This window comes from Archocentrus centrarchus, chromosome 13 (genome assembly GCF_007364275.1).
Source record: "Archocentrus centrarchus isolate MPI-CPG fArcCen1 chromosome 13, fArcCen1, whole genome shotgun sequence".
In the NCBI taxonomy this organism is placed as follows: Eukaryota; Metazoa; Chordata; class Actinopteri; order Cichliformes; family Cichlidae; genus Archocentrus; species Archocentrus centrarchus.
Window position 1 is genome coordinate 8,325,083 of NC_044358.1, and position 24,400 is coordinate 8,349,482.

Here is a 24,400-nt window from a genome sequence, read left to right on the forward strand (position 1 = left end):
ACGCTGCAGCTCCACCCATCAGAAGCCAGAGGCAGGTACGGAAAGCCCCCGGAACCCCAGGCCACCAGCAGCCCACCAAGAGCCAGGAAGACCCCCGGCCACTCAGTCCAAAGACAACCGCACACCTACCCCAGCAGACGGGAGAGGGTGGTCTCAGACGGAGCCCCCCCAGTCGAGGAGCGAGGGCTCCAGGGAACCCAAGGCGATGAGAAGCCAGCCCCCCCCCAGCGGCCAGCCCCCTGCACTGGCCGGCGGCAGGGCTCCCGGGCCCACGGCACCCAAGGACCGCCCGACCCTCCACAGAGCCCCCCCCCACGCCGAAGAAGCCAACGCAGCCCCGCACCGCACCCCCAAGGGGGGCAGGCCAGCACCCACGCCAGAACACCCAGCCCCACCCAGGAACCCCGAGGCACCCCCATCCCAGGGGGGTAGGGGGGAGGAGGCAACCAGCAAGGAGCGGCCAGGAGGCAAGGCACAAGGCCCAGACCCAGGTCCAGCCATACATACAAACACACCCAGACACCCGTGTACACATTTATACACAGATACTCATACATGCCCATACATACTTACCCACACACAGATATGCCATACATACACATTCACTCACCCACCCATACTCACGGAGACGGTGACAAATACACAAAGACACACATTCATCCATAGCTACCCACCCTCTGAAGGCGGGGCAAGTGGAAACCACCCCAGGGCCAACAGCGACCCCAGGACGCCACCAGCCCGGTCCCCAAGGAACCACCCGACCCCTACCCCGGGCGAGACGCAAGAAATCGGGGTGTAAGATGACCCATCCACCCCTCCTCCTCCCCAACTTGTAGGTCTATGTGTTAATGTTTGTGAGTGAATGAGATGTATAGGGTGCAGTTAAAATTGAGGGGACAGTTATGCCACAAGCGCCAACTGTTGGTCGTCAGCGCTTGCCCACACTGCCCCCCCAAAACCCTCCATGTCTAAAGTGCAAATAAAATTTGGAGACAGACAGTGACGAGGATCCGAGTGGGGCCACCTCAGCGGCCCATCTCATCAACCTCTGAGTAACATGCCTGCCCCAAAGGTCCTATGTGTATCAGGTTGTAAGTGTGTATGTGTTGTGAGTTATAATGACTAAAGTGCAATTAAAACGGAGAGGCAAGTGGTGGTGCAGCTCTCCACGTGGCCTCTCCATCCTACATCTGTGAGTGATGTGTATTCTGTGTGTGTGTGTGTGTTTGTGTATGGGGAGGGGGAGGGGGGGGGGGCATATGACCAGGAAAAATCCTGGAAGAAGAGAGCCAGCTGTCCGCTGGCTCAATAGGCACCCCGACCTCCCACACCCCAGCACAGGGCAGGGGGAGGTGAGCCCGGGGCCGCGGTGACAGCATCCCGGAGCACTGCAGCACCCGAGGTTGGAGCAGGCCGCCCCCACCGCAGAGGGCGGCCCGCTCCTCCTAGATGCCCATTCACTCAACAACAGACACAAACAGGCGACAGGACATACTGGCCTGGGCATGGAAATGCAGTGCCCAGTCCCCCCCAACCACCCCACCGCGACCCTCCTGGTCGGGGGCTTAAGGATACCTTTAAGTGGGCTGATTTGGATTCCGAGGTAAAAGACAGACTTGTGGGGTCCCACCATATGAATGGGGCATCCATGGAGTGATCAACTCCTACAATTGTTGATGGTGTAGTGAATAGCCTATCGCCCAATCATGAATGCATGACACTTAAAGGGATTAACCTTTAGCCCCGTCATCTCAGAGAATTTCTCCAGAGTAGTCAGGTTCCTATGCATCCCTTCCCAGGAACTGCTGATGAGCACAAGGTTATCTGCTAAGCCAAAAAAGGAGACCTGGCTGTCCTTTAGCTTAAAATCTATACCAGCATATGTAATATATAATATTTTCTAGCATATGTAAGAGCAGGTCCAGGGCCAGGTTAAATAATAGTGGAGTGAGAGGATTGCCCTGTTTGACCCCTACCCAGAGGCATATGGGTGGGGTAAACCCCCTCTTGGTTTTGATCCTGGTGTAGCAACCTTTGTAAGAGTCACTGATGAGGATAATAACCACTGCATCGAGGCCTCTTTGTTTTAGGACCAAAATAATATGCTGATGGGAGACTGAGTCAAAGGCTTTTGCGAAGTCAATGAAAGCCATGGCAAGTGGGGATAGGGTTTTCCTGCTTCTTCACATCAAGTGGTCTAAAACTATTAGATTCTCTGAACAGCCTGCTGCTTCAACAAATCCACGTTGCCCCAGGTGGAGATCATAACCCCCAGACACCCACCAATTAAGGGCCCCCAAGAAGGCCCTACAAATGACAGGGCTGATGGTTAATGGTCTCCAGTTGCCCATATTGTCAAAGACCTCAAATTTGAATGACTTGGGGATCAAGGTTGTCCTGCTGGCCTTCAGACACCTGGGCAGTCTGCCACTAAATAGGATGGTGTTGAACAAGTCCACCAACTTTTCACCTTTAGGATCCCACCATAGCAGGGAAGCCCTGGATACGCCATCTGGACCAGTTGTGTTACCTGGCTTGATGTGGCAGACTGCTGATTTGGCCTCATTGGTGGATAAAAGGAGTATAAAACATGTAGTTATCAATAGGCCCCAGTCAGCCAAATAGCCCAAGGGATCGGAACTTGTCTGGGGTCTGTGATACACTTTTAGAGTACCGGCCGTATATATCATGCCCTGCCTGCTCAGGAGAATCACTATTTGTTTGACAAGGGCCTTCTCTATGCCCATTTTCTGAAGCAATTTTCCATTCTTGCCACACCATTTCCCTCTCACCCCAAGAGGGAACTCTGTGATCAGTGTACTTTTCAGGCCATTACACATTCTTCGTACCACTGAATGCATTTTTCCGTACTTTTTGGCTTTCTCCCTCACAACTTCAGCGAGGGAGTTGGCTGAATCTGATCGTTACATCAGTGACCACTGTCATTGCTCCTTTAACAGGATCATATCCACAGCCAATGTTAGACCTTCATCCCTCTGCCCCCTCTTTTCTTGAAGAACCTGCTATCCACAGAACTCCAGTTCCTTTGCGAGGAACCCAGAGATTTTGTTATGGCCGTTAATGCGGATATCTTTAACCCCTTAACTGGCCGCTCCAAAATCACCAAAAACGCCTGAAAAAGCATACCCAAATTAAATCAGCTCTTTGGAGTACATGCAAAAGCTTGGTCTCTTTGTGAAGAAGACAAGCTATATTTTTCATTTTTGCAGTCAAAAATGCTGTAACTGTAATGAGTATGTAGCATGTATTAAGTTTGGAACACAGAAAAATTAGACAATTTTTGCCTCGCCTGGGTTTTTCCTGTTTGTTTTCATGTAACTACACACTGATTGTAGAAGGTATGGACTGTAAAATATAATGAAGCTGTAGAACGAAGTCTTTTTACCGTGTATTTCAAATTTTATCAAGATATCACAAAAACCTACTGTTTTGTAAAGGTTTTTGTGTGTTGATCTCAGACGTGGTCTTACATGTGCCATTTGGAGACTCACGTTAGCCTTTGTTATACAAACTTCAAATGGCTGTAACTCCTCAATGTTTAACATACAGTCATCAATGAGGGCTCTAATCAAAGATACTACCCTGAGGAATCCTCTGCTATACACAAAGTTACTGATAGTACAAATTAATTATAATTATAGACATATAAATCAGAGGTTGACCTAATTTGTAAAAGAAGGAAAATGTTAGGCCTTCATTCACAAAAAACGTTACAGTAAATGTAAACACTACCTATTCACATAAAATAAAAAAACCACAATCCTCCCAATAGTCCTTCTCTGATACACAACTTACAACCCCCTCCCAAACAAATACCCCCACCCCCACAAACAAAACGTACACAAACCCCACCACAAAGCATAAAGGTTTTTGTAAAACTTTAGACACGTAACTGGTCAAAAAAAGCTCTGAGCCATTGACCTCCTCATCCTGCTGTAATAAACGTTATAACGACCCCCGTGAAAGCCTTATCGAGACCTATAACAACCTTCCCTGCCCCCAACACTGCTCTTGTAAATTTCCATATACAAAGCACATACACAATATAAATGGCGTAACAACAGGATACGGTGATATTTTCTGTGTAATGGTGCATGTCATGCTCACCATTACATACACATTTACATCTAAACAGCATATAATACGAGGACGAGCTGAGAATAAAACATAACAGGTACCATGGATTGCTTTCAGAGTACAGCTGTTTGTTCACAGGATTCCGTAAAACCGGTTGAATCAGCGACAAAACCCTCTAATAAATTATAATCCACTCTCGTGAGTCATTTGGTCACTTCGTTGAATAAACAGTCTGTTTTTGATGCATTCTGACCATCCCTTGGCGAGAAAAAGCATTGTAAACACCGTTTACGCACGACGGCGCACAAACTCTCAGTTCCTGCTCAGTTTCATGCATGGAGGACGCACTGATTATGCACTGATTACGCAGGGAGTTTACGGTTTCATGTGAAAACCCACCCCATAGTGTCATATACCCACGTGTCAGGAATTTTATTGGCAATACATCTGTGGTTTCGGATTTTGGGTCAGAGTCGACCAATTGAAGAAGATTTGGGGCATGTCCAAAGTCACATGACGCTGTCTGCTTATTATTGGCTCTGGGAAACCCATTTCATAACATGATTGGCCAAATGAGGTGTCAATCCAATTCTGAGGGTCTAGTCTGTCATATAAAAGCATCGTAAGGGCGAACAGCAGCGTTACTGTGTTGGTATGAGGCTTCAAAGTCGGAGAGGGCTACAAACGTCCCGCGGGTGTGACAGTTAACAGGTTAATGCGTGTCCATGACATACACTTGCCCACGTGTACCATGGCCGACCTGAGAGCACTGGAAATGCCTGCGCATTTCAAACAGATAAGCCATGTCATCATTACCTCATACTTTTGCCTAAAGTGGGATCTGGCCTGACCAACCGAGCTTAGCATTACCTGACACATCACACATTCCTGAGGGGACCAAGAGATCCTCGGACAGGGTAAAGGATTATCTTACATTTGGAACCACTCGGATTGACTTTATTAATGAGTTTGCTATAATTCCACAGGAAACTATCTCTTCCAGTGTTTTTTAATTGGTGGGATAGGGTTAGCTGGAATTTCGTTTCCAACCCCAAAGCAATAATAAAAATGACCACCAGATGGTGTGGCACGATTAGTGAAAGTTTCACGAATGTAGAATCCTTCCAATTTTTTTTTTTTCCGGGAAGAAATCAAAATCTAGTGCCATTCAGGAACTGGTTCCAAATACCCTTATTTTTCCAGTTATAGAATACAAATGCCTAATTCCAGTCTCCAGTTACGGCATTCAAATGACTAACCCCCTTCCAGTTTTTTCATCCCAAAATCCTACTCTTACCCCCAATCACAGTCCAATGTTTACACCCCAAACCCTAATTCTTTGAGTTATAGAATACAAATGCCTAATTACAGTCATTTTTTTCGGCCCCGACAGTCGATGGGTCCTGACCCTGGGTGCCCAATTCCTGCCTCGGCCCTCCTATGTGTTTTTTTTTTTCCTTTGTCTTTGTGTTTTTCATATTTGTAAAGTAAGTAAAGGATTTTAAAAAAATGTTTGTGTGTTCAATTTTTGGAGTTACCACACTGTGATCTGTTAGGCCAACTTGCTGTGAGAGAACAATGAGTGAGACCAACAACTGCAATAAACTGAGCTGACTTCATATTTTAAATAGTGTAACAGCCATGCTAACTGGGCCCCAATGAGAAACATTAAGTTGACCCAAAAACTATAATAAGCTGCACTAACTCAATATTTCACCTCAGAGAAAAGCTGGGCCAACTTTGACCCAAGAGAAATAAATAAGTTGAACCAACCCAAATGTTTGAATGATAAAGTTCTGTCAACTTAGGTTTTTGAACTGTGTACATGTTGTGTCAACTAAATGACAAAGTAAAGTTCTATGTTCTTTGAGTAAACTCAAAAAAGTTGTGCAAATTGTTTCTGAACTTACGTTGAACCACCAGACTTTTATTTACAATGCATCTCCCCTTACTCGTGAAGAAGACCCTTTCGTCAAGTGTAAACAGTTAAACTCCTCCACTTGGGGCAGAATTTATTATTATTATTATTAGATGACATCTCCCTCACATGAGATGAGGGAGATGGGAGATTGTGGCTACAGCTGCAGTGCTGCGAATGCTGCACCGATCCGTCGTGGTGAAGAGGGCCAAGTGAAAGCAAAGCTGCCAGTTTACCGCTCAGTCTACATCTCTACCCTCACCTATGGTCACGAGCTTTGGGTAGTGACCGAAAGACCATGATTATGCCTCCTGGGCGCAGTCTTCCGGGCATGTCCTTCCCAGGAGGAGGCCCTGGGGCAGATCTAGAACATGCCGGAGAGATTATATCTCTCGGCTGGCCTGGAAATGCTTCCTTAGGCTGATGCCCCTGCAACCTGGCCCAGGATAAGTGGAAGAAAATGGATGGACGAAAAATGTAACATCTGCAAGTACTAGTACACTGTCCAGACACATGCCGGTCGTTTCGCCTGATTGTATCTCGGCGGGTAGAGCACGTTACCTGCTGAGCTGAAAGTTGGTAGATTAAGCCCTAACTGCATGAATTGGCAGTATTCACTTTTTTTTTTTTTTTTAATGGAAGAGAATATTTCCTTTTTCTAATTGAAATTTTCTTGCACCCCAGCTACCGGAATATATTCGTGATTTGATGAGTTTTTTTTTTTTTTTTTTTTACAGTGTGTCTGTATGTTGAGTCATATAAATGCATGTTGTTCTACTCAACTAAAAAAAACAGAAACATCATCTTAGTTATACAATGTTAGTACCTTAAAAATCATCCAAAGACCATTTACCTCAATCATGTATTAAATCCTAAAAACATCAAAATCAGTCAGGAACCTGTGTCTACTGCTTAAGTAAATGAACACTGATTATATATGACTTGTCTGTGGTCTTCTCTCCAATCCACCTCCCTGGTATAATTTAATGTTAAACGTGTTATTTATAGAGAACTCTTCAGTGTGCTCATTTACATTTTCAGCACAATAGCATCATTTCCCAGCGCGCACATGCCAGAGCTCACGAGAGTGATTTATCAGCATGGAAGCAGAGTAACTGCTGCTGCGGGCAAACCCCGTCCTGACCATTTATGTAGGTAGGTATAATTTAGTTCACCTTGGTATGTGTGTGGCTGTGTGTGTATTTCAGTGCCTGTGGGTGGCTTCATTGGTGGATGCACCTACTGTGTGTGTGTGTGTGTGTGTGTGTGTGTGTGTGTGTGTGTGTGTGTGTGTGAGAGAATGTGATCCCATTGGGTAACATGCACTAATTATTTGACCCAGAAGGGATAGGTTAGTGACTGATGGTAGAAAGTCATCAAAGTGTGTGTGTGTGTTACAAGGCAACTCTGGTGCTAAGATTGATAATGCAGCACAGATGTCAATGTGGGGTCATCTAGCCAATGCCTTCTCTCTTATTCCCTGTTTTATGGTAGTTTCTAGCAGCTGTGAGGCAGCCTTCACTGGCATAATAATTGTGACTCTGATAATGAATGTGGTGTGAAACAGGCTGGATTTGTTCTCTTTATGCCGTCCTCACTCTACATGATATCAGCCCAATTATGGACAGATCTGGATGATGCAGGCCCTCAGAAGGTCTCAGAAAATAAAATAGCGAATAAAAAAATGCTGCAATTTCCTGAACGAGAGACTGGCATGGTAGAATTTTGGCGGGGTCTTTCATAACTGTTCCCTCACATTTAGAGTTGAATTTTTTTTCTATCACTCAGCCATGAACAGCTGTCAGCATAAGAGGAATGATGCTGATGTAGCTCAGTAGACATGCTGCTTGGTCAACTTCAAGTGTTCATTTTTGCCTTGGATTGTATGAAAGCCTTAGAAATTCTAAGTTAAGATGACTTTAAAGATTTATTTTTCAACTTACAATATAAAAAAAATCTCATCAGTTTTGGGATTGTTGGATCTGCTTATCCTTTCATGTTACCTGAAGAGGGAACCAGCATATGGAGTTACATGTAGCACAACTAATGTACATCTTGTGAGTACTGCTGATTTGCAGGAGAGCACTGAGTTACTGTTGACAGAGATTACTGAGACAGCAGTGCTTTGCTTCACAGCCTTTTTTTTTTTTTTTAAAGTAATGTGTTAAACAACGCTTTGATGACCCCTGCCTCCCCCCCTCCACACACACACACACACACACACACACACACACACACACACACACACACCATCCCCCTAACTCATTGTGTCACAGCCTGACTACCTGAATATGAAGGTAAACAGTAAAACATGGCCAACAGCATGTTGTCACATTTGAAGCTGTGGCCAGCAAGGCAGAGGACCTCAAATCAGGACTCACGAGAACAACTAAATGAGAACTTAAGATTTATTAATTAAACATAGGAGGAAAAAAACTGGACCAGAGCCAGCTATCCAAAACCACTAAACTCAAAATACTCAGGAACACAGCAGGACAAACAAACTATGATGTGACAAGGACCAAGGGGAAACGCAGACAGTAAATACACAAAGGGATAATGAGGGAACAGGCAACAGGTGAGGAGCACAGCTGAACATAATTATGCAGATGAGATGAGGGGAAGCAAAACTAAACACTTTGACAGGACAAAAGGACTGTCAAAGTAAAACAGGAAGTAACCAAACAAGGTACACACAGACTTGACACATAGAGGGAACCTAAACATGACCAAAACAGAAACCTAAATACAACACTCAGAAACAAAACATGAGACAAAGGCATGACAAACAAAAACAGACACAGGAACACTGACCAAACAGGAGGACATGGGAATCAAAACATAACACAGACTTGAGACCGCAGGGATAACACAAACACCTGAACACAGACCACGGCAAAGACAACATGAGGGAAACAGGAACTAAGATAACTAAACAGAAAACAATGACAAAATAAAATCCTAATTCACAACTGAACAACACAACTCAAAGAAACAAGACACATTGGGGAGTAGGACACTAGTCACAGCTAGTGACTAGCTGGCCTCACAGCTGTGGAGATGTTACTGAATTTGGGAATGTTTAATAGAGATTTCCAAAAAAAAAAAAAAAAAGCTGAAGCCTGGAAAAATATTCAGTTAATGAAAGGTGCCAAGTTAAATAAAGGTTGTTAAGTTCCTACCGTAGAAAAGAGTTTTTAATTTGCTCACAGTGGTCTGATTATGCTTTTCCTTATTTTCTGTCAAATAGAGTGAGAGATGCAGTTACAATAGTGGCTGCTTGTAATAAACACGTAGACAAATGTCACAGTTAATTTATTGTTTTATTCTGATAACCAGTTTCTTCTTGTATCTAGATTTGGGTTTTACTTCCTGTCTGTTAATTCTCCTGCATCCGTGTAGTTAATGCTTCATAATATGGCCCGTGCCCAAGGCCATAACTACGCGTATTTTACAGGGATTTACCCTGTAAGTACATTTAAGTTCTGTGTAATTTCCAGGACTAAAGCGGTAATACCGTGACTAAGGCCGTAATACCGTGACTAAGGCTATTGTAGGAGTCGTTGAAAGGAGACACGAACAGGTATGTAGAGTCCCAGCTTTATTGGTGGTAAACTTTACCCAACAATAGGACTCACCACATCACTGCATGAACAACGGAACAGTAAAACCTTTTTGGTTCAGCCCGCCTTTTCCCGCCCCACTCCCCACTTTCCAGTCTCCTCCTTCACCATAAGAGCTCAGGGCATTCTGGTGTGAAATGTACATATATGTGTCCACCACACAGGCCCCCCCTGAACACACAGAATGGCAAACAATTCAATAATGAAACAGCAACCATCTTCAACTGGACATAGCAAAAACAAATACCACATTAAGAGTATCTCCTAGGGAGGTTAACAGGGCGGCCGCTAAGGCTATGCTTGGCGACCACAGGCGGTGAAAACGAGGGAGGGGCATGGCCCCGACTACGGCGAGACTGCCCGCTCGCAGGGGAAAAAACAGCAGCCGGGGGCAGGTCCTCCGAGTGAGGCACAAAAATGGGAGGGCGACCGTGACACAGAGGTTGGGCCAACTCAACAGGACCATCCGGCAACATGTGAGCAGGCTTAAGGCGATCCACCGAAACACGGTCCTGACTACCTCCCAGCTCCACCAAAAAATCCTTAGGCCCCGCCTCTAGCACACGGAATGGACCATCAAAAGGAGGTTGAAGTGGAGAACGGTGCACGTCATGGCGGATAAAAACGTACTTGGCAGACATCAGGTCCTTTGGCACATATGACTGTGGGAGGCAGTGATGCGCCGCTACTGGGGCTAAAAACCTAGCATTCCCCAGGAAAACCGACCCGCTCCTCATATCGACCCCCGAACCAGATGCACCAGGAAGGAATTCCCCTGGAACCCTCAAAGGCTGGCCAAGGACCAGCTCAGCTGAAGAAGACTGCAGGTCCTCCTTAGGTGCCGAACGCAGGCCCAGCAGGACCCAAGGAAGGCGGTCGACCCAGCTGCTGTCCACAAGCGCAGCCCGTAAGGCAGCCTTCATGGTACGGTGGAACCTCTCGAAAAGGACATTGGCCTGCGGGTGGTACGCAGTCGTGCAATGGAGTTTGATGCCAAGGTTCTCTGCCACTGCAGTCCACAGCTCAGACGTGAACTGAGGACCCCTGTTAGATGTCAAGTCAAGCGGTACGCCAAACCGAGATACCCAGGAAGAGACGAACGCGCGTGTGACATCTGCTGAGGTGGTTGACGACAAGGGAACTGCTTCAGGCCACCGAGTCATCCTGTCTACCATAGTCAGGAGATGGGTAAAACCCCAGGAAGGGGGAAATGGACCTACCAGGTCTACATGGACATGTTTTAACCTCCTCTGGGGTATGGGAAACTGCACCAGAGGGGCTTTGGTGTGTCGTTGCACCTTGGCGCGCTGACACGCAACACATGAGGAAGCCCACGCCCTGACCTCCTTCCAGAGGCCGGGCCACACAAACTTGGCCCCCACCAACTTAACTGAGGCTTTAACTCCCGGTTGTGAAAGGGAATGAACTGCATCAAAAACCCGCTGACGCCAGCGAGCAGGAACCAAGGGGCGAGGCCTGCCTAATGAAACGTCGCAAAGTAGGGTCACGCCACTGTCCTGAAATGAGACATCTTCCAAATGCAAACTGGACTCGGCCATCCTAAAAGCCTGAATCTCCGTATCAGTGAGTTGGTTGGCAGCCATGGCAGAGTAGTCCACTCCCAAATGCACAGAACTAACCTGCGCCCTGGACAGACAGTCAGCCACCCAATTACACTTGCCGGCGACGTGCTGAATGTCAGTGGTAAACTCTGAAATAGCAGAAAGCTGCCGTTGCTGCTGTGCAGTCCACGGTTCTGAAACCTTTGCCATGGCAAACGTGAGAGGCTTGTGGTCTACAAAAGCGGTAAAATCGCGGCCCTCAAGCAGGAACCAGAAATCACAAGAAAAAGGGGGAGGAGCTCCCTGTCAAACGTACTGAATTTCGTCTCCGCATCCCGCAGCTTCCTGCTAAAAAAGGCGAGGGGCTGCCAAGCACCACCCACCCATTGTTCGCACACGGCCCCGACTGCAAAATCAGAGGCATCGGTCGTAAGGGCAACAGGAGCTTCGGGAGATGGGTGGGCCAACAGGGCAGCGTTGGCAAGGGCAGCTTTGGCACTGTCAAATGCCTGCACCCGCTCAGGTGTCCACTCTATCTCCTGGTTGCCTTTCTTGCCCTTAAGTGCATAGTACAGGGGGTGCATGAGGTGAGCAGCCCGGGGGATGAAACGGTTATAAAAGTTCACCATCCCCAAAAACTCATGCAGGGGCTTCACTGAGGGAGGGCGCGGAAAAGCAGAAACCGCCTCCACCTTAGCGGGTAGGGGAAATGCCCCTTGGGGTGAAACGAGGTGTCCCAAAAACTCAATGGCCGGCAGACCGAACTGGCATTTAGCCGGATTCACAATCAAACCGTGCTCACTGAGACGCTCAAACAACTGGCGGAGGTGCACTGCATGCTCCGCGATGGAAGGACTGGTGACCAGTATGTCGTCCAGATAGACGAACAAAAATGGCATACCACGCAAAACGGAGTCCATGAGACGCTGAAACGTCTGTGCCACGCCCTCAAGACCGAAGGGCATCCGCAAAAACTCGAAAAGGCCAAAAGGAGTGATAACCGCGGTCTTGGGCACATCACGCAGATGGACAGGAACCTGATGGTATCCCCTCACCAAATCCACCTTTGAAAAAATAGCTGCCCCAGCAAGGTGAACTGAAAAATCTTGAATGTGAGGAACCGGGTACCTGTCATTAGTCGTCGCATTGTTAAGGCGCCGAAAATCTCCACAAGGGCGCCACCCACCATCAGCTTTAGGGACTATGTGCAACGGAGATGCCCACGGGCTGTTGGAGCAGCGCACAATACCAAGGCGCTCCATATTCGTAAACTCTTCCCTGGCTAACGCTAACTTAGCGGCATCGAGACGGCGTGCACGTGCAAAAACCGGTGGACCAACAGTGGTAATGTAATGCTCCACACCATGTTTAGCTACGGCTGCAGAGAAGGTGGGAACCGTGAGGGCGGGAAACTCAGCCAGCAAATGCTGGTACTCATCACCTGTGGCAAGCATGTTAGCGAGGGGCAGAGGGCCGGGACTGTAATGATAAGTGTTAACTAAGGTGTCACCAGCAGGTGTCAGTGTTGTACGAGAGCCCACGTAGGAGGTGTGGAGAAGAAGACAAAGAGTTAAGATGGCAGTTCATGTTACATGTCAAGTCTGAGTCTTTTAATAAATGGCTAGCTGAAGCTAGCCCAATGTTCTTCAAGCTCTTTTATTATAAATAAGACAAGAACATTACATGGTACCAGGATCGGGGTCGAGTAAAGGAAGCAACACAACAAGATGGATGCAGTAAAACCGCCGGGTCCGCTGAAGCTGACTGGAAATGTGGATGCAAGTTGGAGAGCTTTCAAACAGCATTTGCAGCTGTACATGGCGGCAGTCGGACTAGATCGACGAGCAGAGGAAAGAAAAATCGCCGTGCTCCTCACCGTTGCCGGCCCAGAAGCGATAGAAGTCTTCAACACTTTTGTGTTTGCTGAACCTGCCGACAAAGACAAGTTTGACGAGGTCGTAAAGAAGTTTGATGAACACTGCCTGACAAAAAAAAATGAAACGTGTGAAAGATACGTGTTTCGCTCACGCCTACAGCAACAGGGTGAGTCATTTGATAATTTTCTCACAGACCTCAAGATTAAAGCTCAGTCATGTAACTTTGGCGATCTGAAAGACTCCATGATAAGAGATCAAATAGTTTTTGGGACTAATGAAAAGAAGCTCCGAGAGAGATTATTGAGGGAGTCAGACCTCACATTGGCCGAGGCTGTTAAAATATGTCAAGCCGCTGAGTTAGCACGATGCCAGATGCAGACATTTCAAGGCCCTGTGCTAGGAGAAAAGCACCAACAAAATGGCGTAGTGAACGCTGTGGCGCCAAAAAGGACGCAGCGGAGCAAGTTTAATGACAGTGCCGACAGGAATAAAATGAATAATAAAGGGATGTTCGCTTGCAAGCGATGTGGTGAAAAACATGAAGCTAGAAGGTGTCCTGCCTTTGGTAAACGGTGCATGAAGTGCAAGGGACTGAATCACTTCACCAAAATGTGTTTCTCAAAGGGGAAGGAACAAAGCGTGCATACAGTCCAGGAAGACATTGATGACAGTGATAACTTGAGTGAAACCTTTTTCATAAAGACGGTGTCACATGGTGAAAATGTGACTGTGCAGTCCTTAGCTGATGTAAGCCAAATGGTTAATGTAGCAGCTAATGATAAATGGACTGTTCCTTTGCTAGTTAATGGGACGGTGGTGACATTCAAAATTGATACTGGAGCCAAAGCTAACTTGATTAGTGAAACGGATTTCCAGACATTGAAAGAGAAGCCTAAAAGGTTTGCAGAAAGAATCGCTCCTTTGAAAGCTTATAATAATCAGCCGATTCAAACAAAAGGGGGATGTAAACTAAAGGTGACAGCTAAAGGCAAACAGCACAACCTGCTGTTCACCATTGTGCCTGCTGGACATGAATCGCTGCTAGGAGACAAAGCATCAGAAGACTTAGGTCTGGTTAAAAGGATTTACCAGATAAACACAGACAGCCTGGAGATAGCTGAACAAAATAAAAGTGGTACACCGCAGCACTGTGAAGGGACTTCTGCTATAGTGGAAAAGTTTACCTCTGTGTTTCAAGGACATGGAACATTGCCCCAAACTTACAAAATTCAGCTGAAAGAAAATGCCAAGCCTGTAGTGCATGCTCCAAGGAGAGTACCAGCGCCACTTAGACCAGCTTTAAAAAAAGAACTGGAAAGAATGATGCAAATGGGTGTCATTGAGCGTGTGGAAGAGCCTACAGACTGGGTCAACTCTATCACATGTGTCAAAAAAAATACAGGTGACATTAGAGTGTGCCTTGACCCTAAAGATCTCAATGAAAACATCAAAAGAGAACATTATCAGATTCCAAAACGAGAAGAAATCATGAGTGAGATGGCTGGAGCTAAGTTCTTCAGTAAACTTGATGCCTCACATGGATTCTGGCAACTGAGACTGGACCCAGAAAGCAGCAAATATACCACCTTTAACACACCATTTGGGCGTTACTGTTTTCTGAGGCTTCCATTTGGCATCAAATCTGCTCCAGAGATCTTTCACAGAGCTATGGAATCTGTACTTGAGGGTCTTGAAGGTACCAGAGTCTATATTGATGACTTGGTCGTTTGGGGAACAACAAGGCAGCAGCATGATGAAAGGTTGAAAAAACTCTTGGGGAGGGTCAAAAAGAATGGACTCAAACTGAACAGGGACAAATGCCTTTTTGGGGTCACGCAAATGACCTTTTTGGGTGACAAGATCACAAGTGCAGGGGTGGAACCTGATCAGTCAAAAGTGCAAGCTGTACTTGACATGCCAGCCCCTACTGATAAGAAAGGTGTACTGCGAGCCATGGGAATGATTAATTTCCTAGGTAAGTTCATTCCTAACCTAGCTGTCAAGACTACATGCCTTAGAGAGTTGCTACGTCACGACACGGTGTTTGAATGGACAAGGCGACATGAGGACGAATGGCAGAGATTAAAGCAGACTGTTGCTGTTGAGCCAGTGCTCACGTTCTTTGATCCAACAAGGCCAACGAAAATTTCCACTGATGCCTCAAAAGATGGCTTAGGAGCTGTCTTGCTACAGATGCAAGAGGACAGTTGGCAGCCGGTAGCGTATGCATCAAGGTCAATGACAGAGACTGAACAACGTTATGCTCAGATTGAAAAAGAGACTTTGGGCTTAGTGTTTGGTTGTGGAAAATTTCACAGTTATGTCTATGGCTTGCCAAAGTTTGCAGTAGAAACTGACCACAAACCGCTCATAGCAATCAGAAAAAAGAACCTCAATGACATGTCACCCAGGATTCAACGCCTGATGATGTTTCTACAAAGGTATGACTTTGAACTGATTTATACACCAGGCAAATACATTGTTCTGGCGGATGCACTGTCACGAGCACCAGCTCCAAGTGATGACACACAGTGTAGCCCTGTGTCTGTTGATGTTGAAATGCACATAAACATGGTGACTGCTTCTCTCCCGGCATCAGATGTAATGCTACAGCAAATTGCGCAGGAGACGGCGAAAGACCCGCAACTGCAAAAGGTAATTCACCTGAGCCAGAATGGATGGTCACGAGGTGTTTGTCCGGGTTGGTATCCTGTGCGTGCAGATTTGTGTGTGGCTAATGGTCTGCTTCTGAGACAAAACAGGATTCTCATTCCACAGTCTATGCGTCGAGACATGCTACAACGCATTCATGAGGGACACTTAGGAGTGGAGAAATGCAAAAGGAGAGCGCGAGAAGCTGTGTACTGGCCAGGAATCAACAGAGATATAGAGGAGATGGTTCAAAAGTGTGAAACATGTCTTAAACATCGGTACAAGCAACAGAAAGAGCCAATGCTGATTGCAGATCTTCCCACTGCACCATGGCAAAAAGTAGGTACTGATTTGTTTCATCTACATGGAAAGGACTATCTTCTAGTGGTTGACTACTACTCTAATTATCCTGAAGTAGCGCAGCTTTCCAGTACATCAGCACAGTCTGTCATCACACACATGAAAAGTTTTTTCTCAAGACATGGGATTCCCCATTGTGTGGTGAGTGACAATGGTCCACAATTTGACTGCAGTGAGTTTCGTGATTTTGCAGTTCAGTACGGATTTGAACATGTCACCTCTAGCCCTTTGTATCAGCAGGCTAATGGACAGGCAGAGAAAGGGGTCCAGGTTGTGAAACGATTGTTTAAAAAAGCGAGAGAATGTAATGCTGACCCTTACCTGGCTTTATTGAGTTACAGAGCCACTGCCCTGGAATGTGGAGCATCTCCTGCTGAGTTGCTCATGGGTCGCAAACTGCGCACCACACTTCCTCACATGCCAAGGAAGGATGGCTACAGGAGTGACAACAAGTGGGCTGACAAAAGGATGAAGCTCAAGCAAAGACAGAAGAGGAACTATGATAAAACAGCAAGGAATCTGGTGCCTCTGCAGGAAAAGGATGTTGTGAGGATTGATGGTCCTGAGCTGTGGGACAGAAAAGCAACTGTACTGCAAGAGGTAGGACCCAGATCGTTTGTTGTCGAGACAGAGAATGGTCAAGTTTTAAGGAGAAACAGGAGGAGTCTGTTAAAGATTCAGAATGGTGAGAGTCAAGAGAAAGAGACAGGATGGGAACAAGAGAATGTTGCGACAGAAGTGCAACACAGTGAATCTTCTTCATCATTGCCAGTGACTGTAACACTCAGAAGGTCCACTCGACCTAAGAAACCACCTGAGAGGCTCATAGAACAAATATGAATGAAGTAACGGGTTAACTGTGTAAAGAAAGTGGTAAAGCGTTGCTGACTTTAATGTGTTAAAATGTGTTCCTAATGGTTACAGTTACAGGAAGTGAAAGAGTCATAGTGTAATTTTAAAGACCAATGCTAGTTTGTTTGTTGAAATGTGTTGAAAATACCAAGCTTGAATATATTTCTTTTGAGCCATATGCATACATTGAGTTACAAGACATAAGGAAAGTTCATTACTGAAACATGTATGTTGTTGCATTCTGTTTAATATGTAAGTGCTAGTGAAGACTATGTGAATGAGGAATAACTGCTGTGACACTGAGGTAATCTTTTAAGCAGCTGAAAAAAAAAGGGGGATGTAATGATAAGTGTTAACTAAGGTGTCACCAGCAGGTGTCAGTGTTGTACGAGAGCCCACGTAGGAGGTGTGGAGAAGAAGACAAAGAGTTAAGATGGCAGTTCATGTTACATGTCAAGTCTGAGTCTTTTAATAAATGGCTAGCTGAAGCTAGCCCAATGTTCTTCAAGCTCTTTTATTATAAATAAGACAAGAACATTACAGGGACTACCAAGTGTACAGGGGTAGGTATCAAAAGACACAGCATCTATAAAGCACCTATTAGCTACATCAACCAACAACCTGAAAGCACACAAGAAATCAGCGCCGAGTATAGGTACTGACACAGACGCTATCACAAAGTCCCAGTCTCCTCCTTCACCATAAGAGCTCAGGGCATTCTGGTGTGAAATGTACATATATGTGTCCACCACACTATGGAATTTTATTTAGGTCAAAAGTCACTAGCGAGCAAAAACACAATCTGCTCAAATAATTGAATTTTACGGGCACAGGAATGCATTCACATTCGCTCAGTGAATTTCCGCGCGCGTAAAACTTTGTAGCCACGTGCACAAAGAAATCAGTGCACAGGCAAGACTGTCTGCTGCACGCGCTGCAGCAGCTTTACGCGCCTGCGGGTGACTCTCTGCGTGCGACTCTCTGCGTGCGAAACAAAATTCTACGCGAGCGAAGAAACTGACTTTTGACCATCCAGGGTGGAGCCCAAAGGATTCACAAGCCCTCACATGATTGGTCACTTTTAAATCGATCACGCCCACAAGGCGCGGCCCTTAACCTTGATTGACCGATTGGCTACTAAATTCTACACATGCTGAAATTCATTGAGCGAATGTGAACGCATTCCTGCACCCGTAAAATTAAATTTTTTGAGCGGATTGTGTTTTTTCTCATGCGTGACTTTTCCTGAATATAATTCCATACGTGACTAAGGCCGTAATACTGTGACTAAGGCCATAAGTATATGTGTTTTACAGGGATGTACCCTGTAAGTACATTTAAGTTCTGCATAATTTTCGGGTAATTTAGCTGAAAAACCAACACTATTTCCCCGATCCTACGACGTAGGTACGCTCCACTATTCAGGGCGTGGGTCATATTATGTAGTGGCTTAACCTAACTTACAGGTATTTTACAAGGATGTATCCTCTAAGTATATTTAAGTTCTGTGTTATTTAGAGGAAAAACCAGCGTTTTCCCATCTTACATCATAACCACCATGTAAGCAAACCTAGTTACCCTGTAAGTTAATTTAATTTAAGTACCTTGTAAGTGAATTTAAGTACCCCGTAAGTGAAAATGTAACTGAATTTAAGTACCCTTTAAATAAATAAAGTACTGCATAATTTCCGGGAAGTTTAGCAGGAAAATCAACAATATTTCTTTTTACATGTTAATTTCATTTTTTCTTTTTCTACATCTTTACTTAATATTATTTGAATTGGTTTATACTATGAAATTTTCCACTTATAATGAATACAGAAATGACGAAGTGATAGGAACTATTCTTTGTTTTCCACCCGCGCCCTGAATAGTACAGCGTATCTATGATATAGGATCGGGGAAACAGTGTTGGTTTTTCAGCAAAATTACCTGGAAATTACACAGAACTTAAATCTACTTACAGGGTAAATCCCTGTGAAATACGGGTACTTACGGCGTGGGCTGTATTATAAAGTGTTACCCCTGTGTCTTGTTTTCCCCAGCTGTCCCTTACCCATAATTGGCCATCTCTGTGTATACATAGTCAAGTCTTCTCTGTATCTTTTGGACGTTGGTTTTGTTTTGCAATTGCCACTTAGACTCTGAGGTTGAAGCAAGAGGTCAGAGATTAACAATCAGCTGGCTCGCTTTCTGCATTCAGATCTTAAAGGCTAAATTCCACATAACCTGACAGTCTTGTCTATGTTCTGCCATGGTCCCACCTCTGTCTCACGGTATAATCACTCCTCTGTGTATGTATAGCCCTGCCTCTCTCTTTTTGTCCAATCATCCTGTTGTACTTTTCTTCTTTTTTTTTTTTTTTATAACCCGCATTTTGGATTTTATTTCAGGCAATGAAGGCTAATCCTTTATTTGCTTGGGTCCTCGGTTTTTATCATAGCCCATATGTCAGAATATATTTCAGAAACTTTTGTGGGAGCTGCTGCTTTCACGAAAAATTCTATGAACTGGAAAAAATTTCTTTATACATGATCCATCTGCACATCCAAACCAGACTTTTGTATTTGTTTGTGTAGTGTTTCAGGTCACTTCAACCTTTGATAGAAATAACAACAATAATAATAGTAATAATAATAATAACTTTATTTGTTTTGCACTTTTTCAGACACACAGTTACAAACATGCTTCACTGTTTGAATAAATCCAGACATTAAAAATAAGTATACATGTTCCAGCACACAGACACAGTTGAACATACAGTCTTAGATTCATTCCAACATACACACTTCCATACACTCATTAGATGTGAACTATGGCCAAAAATAATGGGAGAAAGATTTAGGAAAAACTGATGTCTAAAACAAGTTTTCAGCTGTGATTTTAAACAAACCGATTCAGATTCAGCTGACCTGAGGCTGTTCCAAAGTTTAGATGCTACAGCCTCACAACTGTGGTCAGCTGTGCATTTAAAAGAAGCGTGTGGAACAGTTAAGAGACCCGAATCAGATGACCTGAGTGGCCGACCACTGTTTAAGGTCTCAGTAGCTCTGCTATTTATGCAGGAGCCTGGCTGTATAGGGCTTTATATGTTTCTAATACAATTTTAAGCCAGTGAAGGCGCATCCAGAATGGGGATGATGTGTGAGTGCAGCGAGTTTTTGTAAGCAGCCTTCAGGCTGAATTGAAGATGGGCTAAGGAGTATTGAGAAATGCATGTGAAAAGTGAGTTCCAGTAATCAAGGCAGAAGATTAAACTGTGTGCTAAAAGCTCCAAATTATTGGATGACAGTAGAGCTTTGATTTTGTGTCTCTTAGATGAAACAAACAAGACTGGGTGAGCCTTGAAATGTCAGATTCAAATTTCAAATGCTGGTCAAAAATAACACCAAGGTTCTTAGCAGAAGATTTGATATTACTGGCCGATGTAATGACTCGCCTCCTTAGAGAAGCTACCAGAACTCAGGTTTGCCAGGTAAGAGATGGAGGACATTATGTTACTAATGGCAGTGAAGCATTCACCGAGGTAGGAGAGGCTGTTGAGGTTGTTTGGCTTAACAGAAAAGCACAGCTGTGTACTGTCAGCATAGCAATGGTAGGAAACTGTCAAGTAGATGGCCCAGGGGTAACATATATAATCAAAACAGACTTCCAAACTCCACTGAGTCCTTTGATTACGTCCTTCTGGCATCAATAACATTTCACCATGTTTATTAAGACTCATACACAGTTTTGTGAATGCCTGCAGCAGTGTAAAAAGGAAATGCGTAACCAATTTGTAGGTATTGGTAAGATTAGAAATGACCATAAAGCTAGAATTAAATTATAACATGCAAAGGAAAGAAAAGTAAGACAAAAACAGTCTGGAGAGGAGGCGCGTCTCAGACCCTGACAGGCTCACCTTGATGGACTGTAGCAGGATTTGGTGCAGCATGTCATTAAACAGATGCACTGATTGACTGACTGTGTTTCCTGCCTGCTTTGTCAGCAGGTCTGTGCAGTCAGAGCAGAGCCTGAAACATCACACACTGGCTAAGTAATTGGCCCTGCTCGAGATTTTGACAAACGACCCTCCAGCTCATCTCTCTCCTGCAGGCTCCCTAAAACCACCGCACTTCACCCCCCTGTAGGTTAACTGAGGAAATGTCAAGCTGTGGAGCCTGCTAATATCCAGATTTGGATATTACATTGTCAGGAATTATAATGTATAAAATGAGTCTATTTATATTAGAAACCAGTGGGAAGGCTGTGAGGATGTGAGCCAAGTCGGCTGCAGAACATCCTGTTATATTCATGGTTAATCAATTTTCAATTGGCTCTGTTTTTTCTCTTCTGCTCTCCTTTCTCTCTGTTCTTTCTCTCCTGCATTTCTTATTTTCTTTTCTTTGAAATCCTCCTTTTTCTGTTACTTTGCATTCCTTTCTTGTTCTCCTTTAGTTGAATCACTTGTCATCCCTGCCTCCCCCTTTTCTTTCATCATCTTCATTGCTTACTTCCACCCTCCCCCCTTAATCCCTCCTTTTATTTTCTAAAATCAGTTAATTTATTCTCCATCATCTCCTCTATTTCGTTTTCATTCCTTTTCTGTTCCTTCTTTTATTTTTCCTTTATCCACTAACTTTCAACGTCCAGCTCAAAAATGTCTCCTTTATTTGAATCCCTCCCTTCCTCTTCATCATCTCTTCTTTTTTAGTTCCATCTCCCTTTCTTCTTTTATTTTTCTGTTTCTACTCCTTTTTTTTTCATCCTTATGTCCTCCATCTCTTTTAATCCTGCTCTCTTCTGCCAGGCACATATCCTCTCTCCACAGCCATCCGCGCCCCCGAGGACAAAACGCGCACCTCGGCACCCCGCCCCGCCGCGCGGTTTCTGCATGTCTGTGTGTGTGTGCGTGTTTTGGTGAGTGAGAGTGAGTTACTGTGGGGAGGGGGAGTGCCAGCTTGTTTGTGCAGTTTGTTGAGTGTGTCGGGGTGAGAGAGAAAGGCGGAGAGCCGACGGAGAGGGACGAAGCGCAGCAGCGAGGACAGTTTTCTCTCCCAGGCGTTCATACAAACATCAGATACTATGCTCACAGCTTCGAGTGCGGACTGGCACTAGAACAGGAGGTAAGAGAAATCTGCTTCACGGTTGTGCTGTGTGTACAGTGTGCGTTTGATGCGTTCCTTTGCTGTGTGCACTTGCTCATGTGCCCCATGTGGGCATCACTGGCTGCTGATTCTGACCGTGTATGGCCATGTGGAGCTGCTTTGTGGAGCCAAAAACTAGTGACCGAGAACGTCTCCATGGAAGTGTTGTTACTGCTTCAAAGCTTGTAAATTGGTTATTAATCTCTAGATCATATTTCATGTCAAGAATCCCAGGCTTGAGAGACAGTTGGAAGATTTTTTTAAACAAAATATTTGCAAGCCTTGCTCCGCAGAGTCGGGGTCTTATTTCCTCGATGCTGAAGCATCTCTGCGTCCTGCATTGGTTTGAAGTTTTCAGGAGCGTGAGTGAAATAATAAACACTTTGCGTGGGTTTTTTTTTTTTGTGAGAAGTGTCTGCCAGTTAAATGAGCGTTGCTGCTCAGTGTGGCCCCAGAGGGGGTCCGCGGAACCTGGGAGCGCACTGTGTATCACAACAGTAACTCTGATATTTCTGCCTTTGTTAAAGCAGAGGAAACAAAGTCCTGTAATTTGAATAGTGTAAATTTCAGCTGCGCTGCAAACATAAACGTGTGCTGCTTCTTTGGAGCTGCTGTTTGAGTACTCAGACCGCATGAGGCTGATGTAGTAATTCTGACACTGCGCCTCTCGGTTGCAGAGACTGGTGTCAAATGAGCGGAGAGATGGATCCGACTTCTGGTTGAGATTTCAAAATAAAACGACGCTGCAGAGCAGATTGTGGGGAAATTAATGTCAGCTCTTGTGAGTTGTTGTAGGCTGGTTCTGGAAAAACTCTTCAGGGTTGCTTGATAAACTTGATCTCATTCATGAATATCCCCGCCAGATAACCAAAATACCTGCGCTCGAATTAATAGTCAGCCCAGTCTATCTTGGAAACGGCAGCATCAGTTTTCCGGTCTATTTCGCTCTTTTTCTGTCCACCCTGACGCAGCAGAGTCCTCTGTCCGAGCAGCGGTTGGGGTGGTTGTCGCCCGACAGTAATTCATTAAAACCATTTCCAGTCTTCTGTTATCCTCCACACTCAGAGTAATATTTCAGCGTTTTAAATGACCCAGCTTTTGAAATACTGCTTTTAAATGTCCCGGGAATGCGGCTGCCGTTCAATAATGTTGCGTAACGGGTGCCCGGAGGAGTGATTTAAACAGTCTTAGATAGAGGAAACGATCTTATGTTGGAGGCGAAAATGTGTACAACATATATAAACGAAATAAAAAAATGACGATACAAAATGATACAAAATGACGATATATATATATATATATATATATATATATATATATATATATATATATATATATATATATATATATATATATATATATATATATATATGGACTTAGTTGACAAAATATTATTCAGGGGTAATTTCTAAAATTACAGGTTAGAAATTCATAGGAACCTGCTGGTGTTTTAATTTTTACATGCTGGGCTTTGTGCATGTCTTCATGACCATTTCTTATTCTCTTCATATAGTTTCTGCTCTGTGAGGTGGAGGCACACAGGACGATGATAATAAATGTTGGCTAGTTTTTGCATTCACTTTGAAGCCCGCCTGTAGTTTTAATGAGGGACTCCTTTGTAGCAGCAGGACTGCAGCATGCAGGCTGTGGAGAGAGAAATAGGGATCCTCCTCCTGCTCGGCTGCAGCGGGGCTTCCCTGGGCTTTTCCTCTCTCTGTCTCTGCAGTTTTTCTGGGGCTTCCCTCGTTTCCTCTGCACCAGACTTCAGCTGATCCCTCCCTCTATCCATCTCGCTGTCTGTGGGGCCATATAATTCCCCTCCTTCTCCCTCCCTCTTCCATCCCTGAAGGAAAAAGGCTGTAGGACGCAGTAGTAAGAAATGTAGATGAGAGGAAATACTATACAGATTTAATGGAAATACAATAAGACCATATCACAAACATTAGTAATTCACCCCTGAGGGAATGTTTTAGTTGAAATTAAAGTCATGAAGCTCAGCTCAGGTTGTTTGGCGTTCTTCTCACCTTTCTGCCCTCTGTGGTTAGATATTTGCTTGTACAGCCCATTGCACGACTCCACCAACATATTTAGCATCTTCTGAGAAATAAACCGGTGCTGTTTTACCTTTTAAATTGGTTAATGGATTATTAATTACCCCTCTTCCTTTCTTTGTCTTCATCTCCCTGCCTCCTCTCATCCTCCCATCCATTATCTCCCACCCCTCTCTCTTCTTTACCATTGCTTCTTCCCATCTTCTCTCCTTCCTCTCTAGCATCCGTCCTCGGATCACCTCTCATCGCCTCATCCTTTGCATCTTTTCTTTGAATTACAT

The 24,400-nt window shown here is 44.8% G+C and overlaps 1 protein-coding gene across 1 annotated transcript in view; it reads left to right on the forward strand.

The window, feature by feature from the left end:
• The first annotated feature begins 21,930 nt into the window (after nucleotides 1–21,930).
• The window catches only part of slc8a2b (solute carrier family 8 member 2b), a 219,777-nt gene continuing 217,307 nt past the window's right edge, over nucleotides 21,931–24,400 (forward strand). Inside the window, exon 1 of the mRNA XM_030744139.1 lies at nucleotides 21,931–22,047. The gene's annotated coding sequence lies outside the window, so the exon portion shown is untranslated. The remainder of the gene's footprint in view (nucleotides 22,048–24,400) is intronic.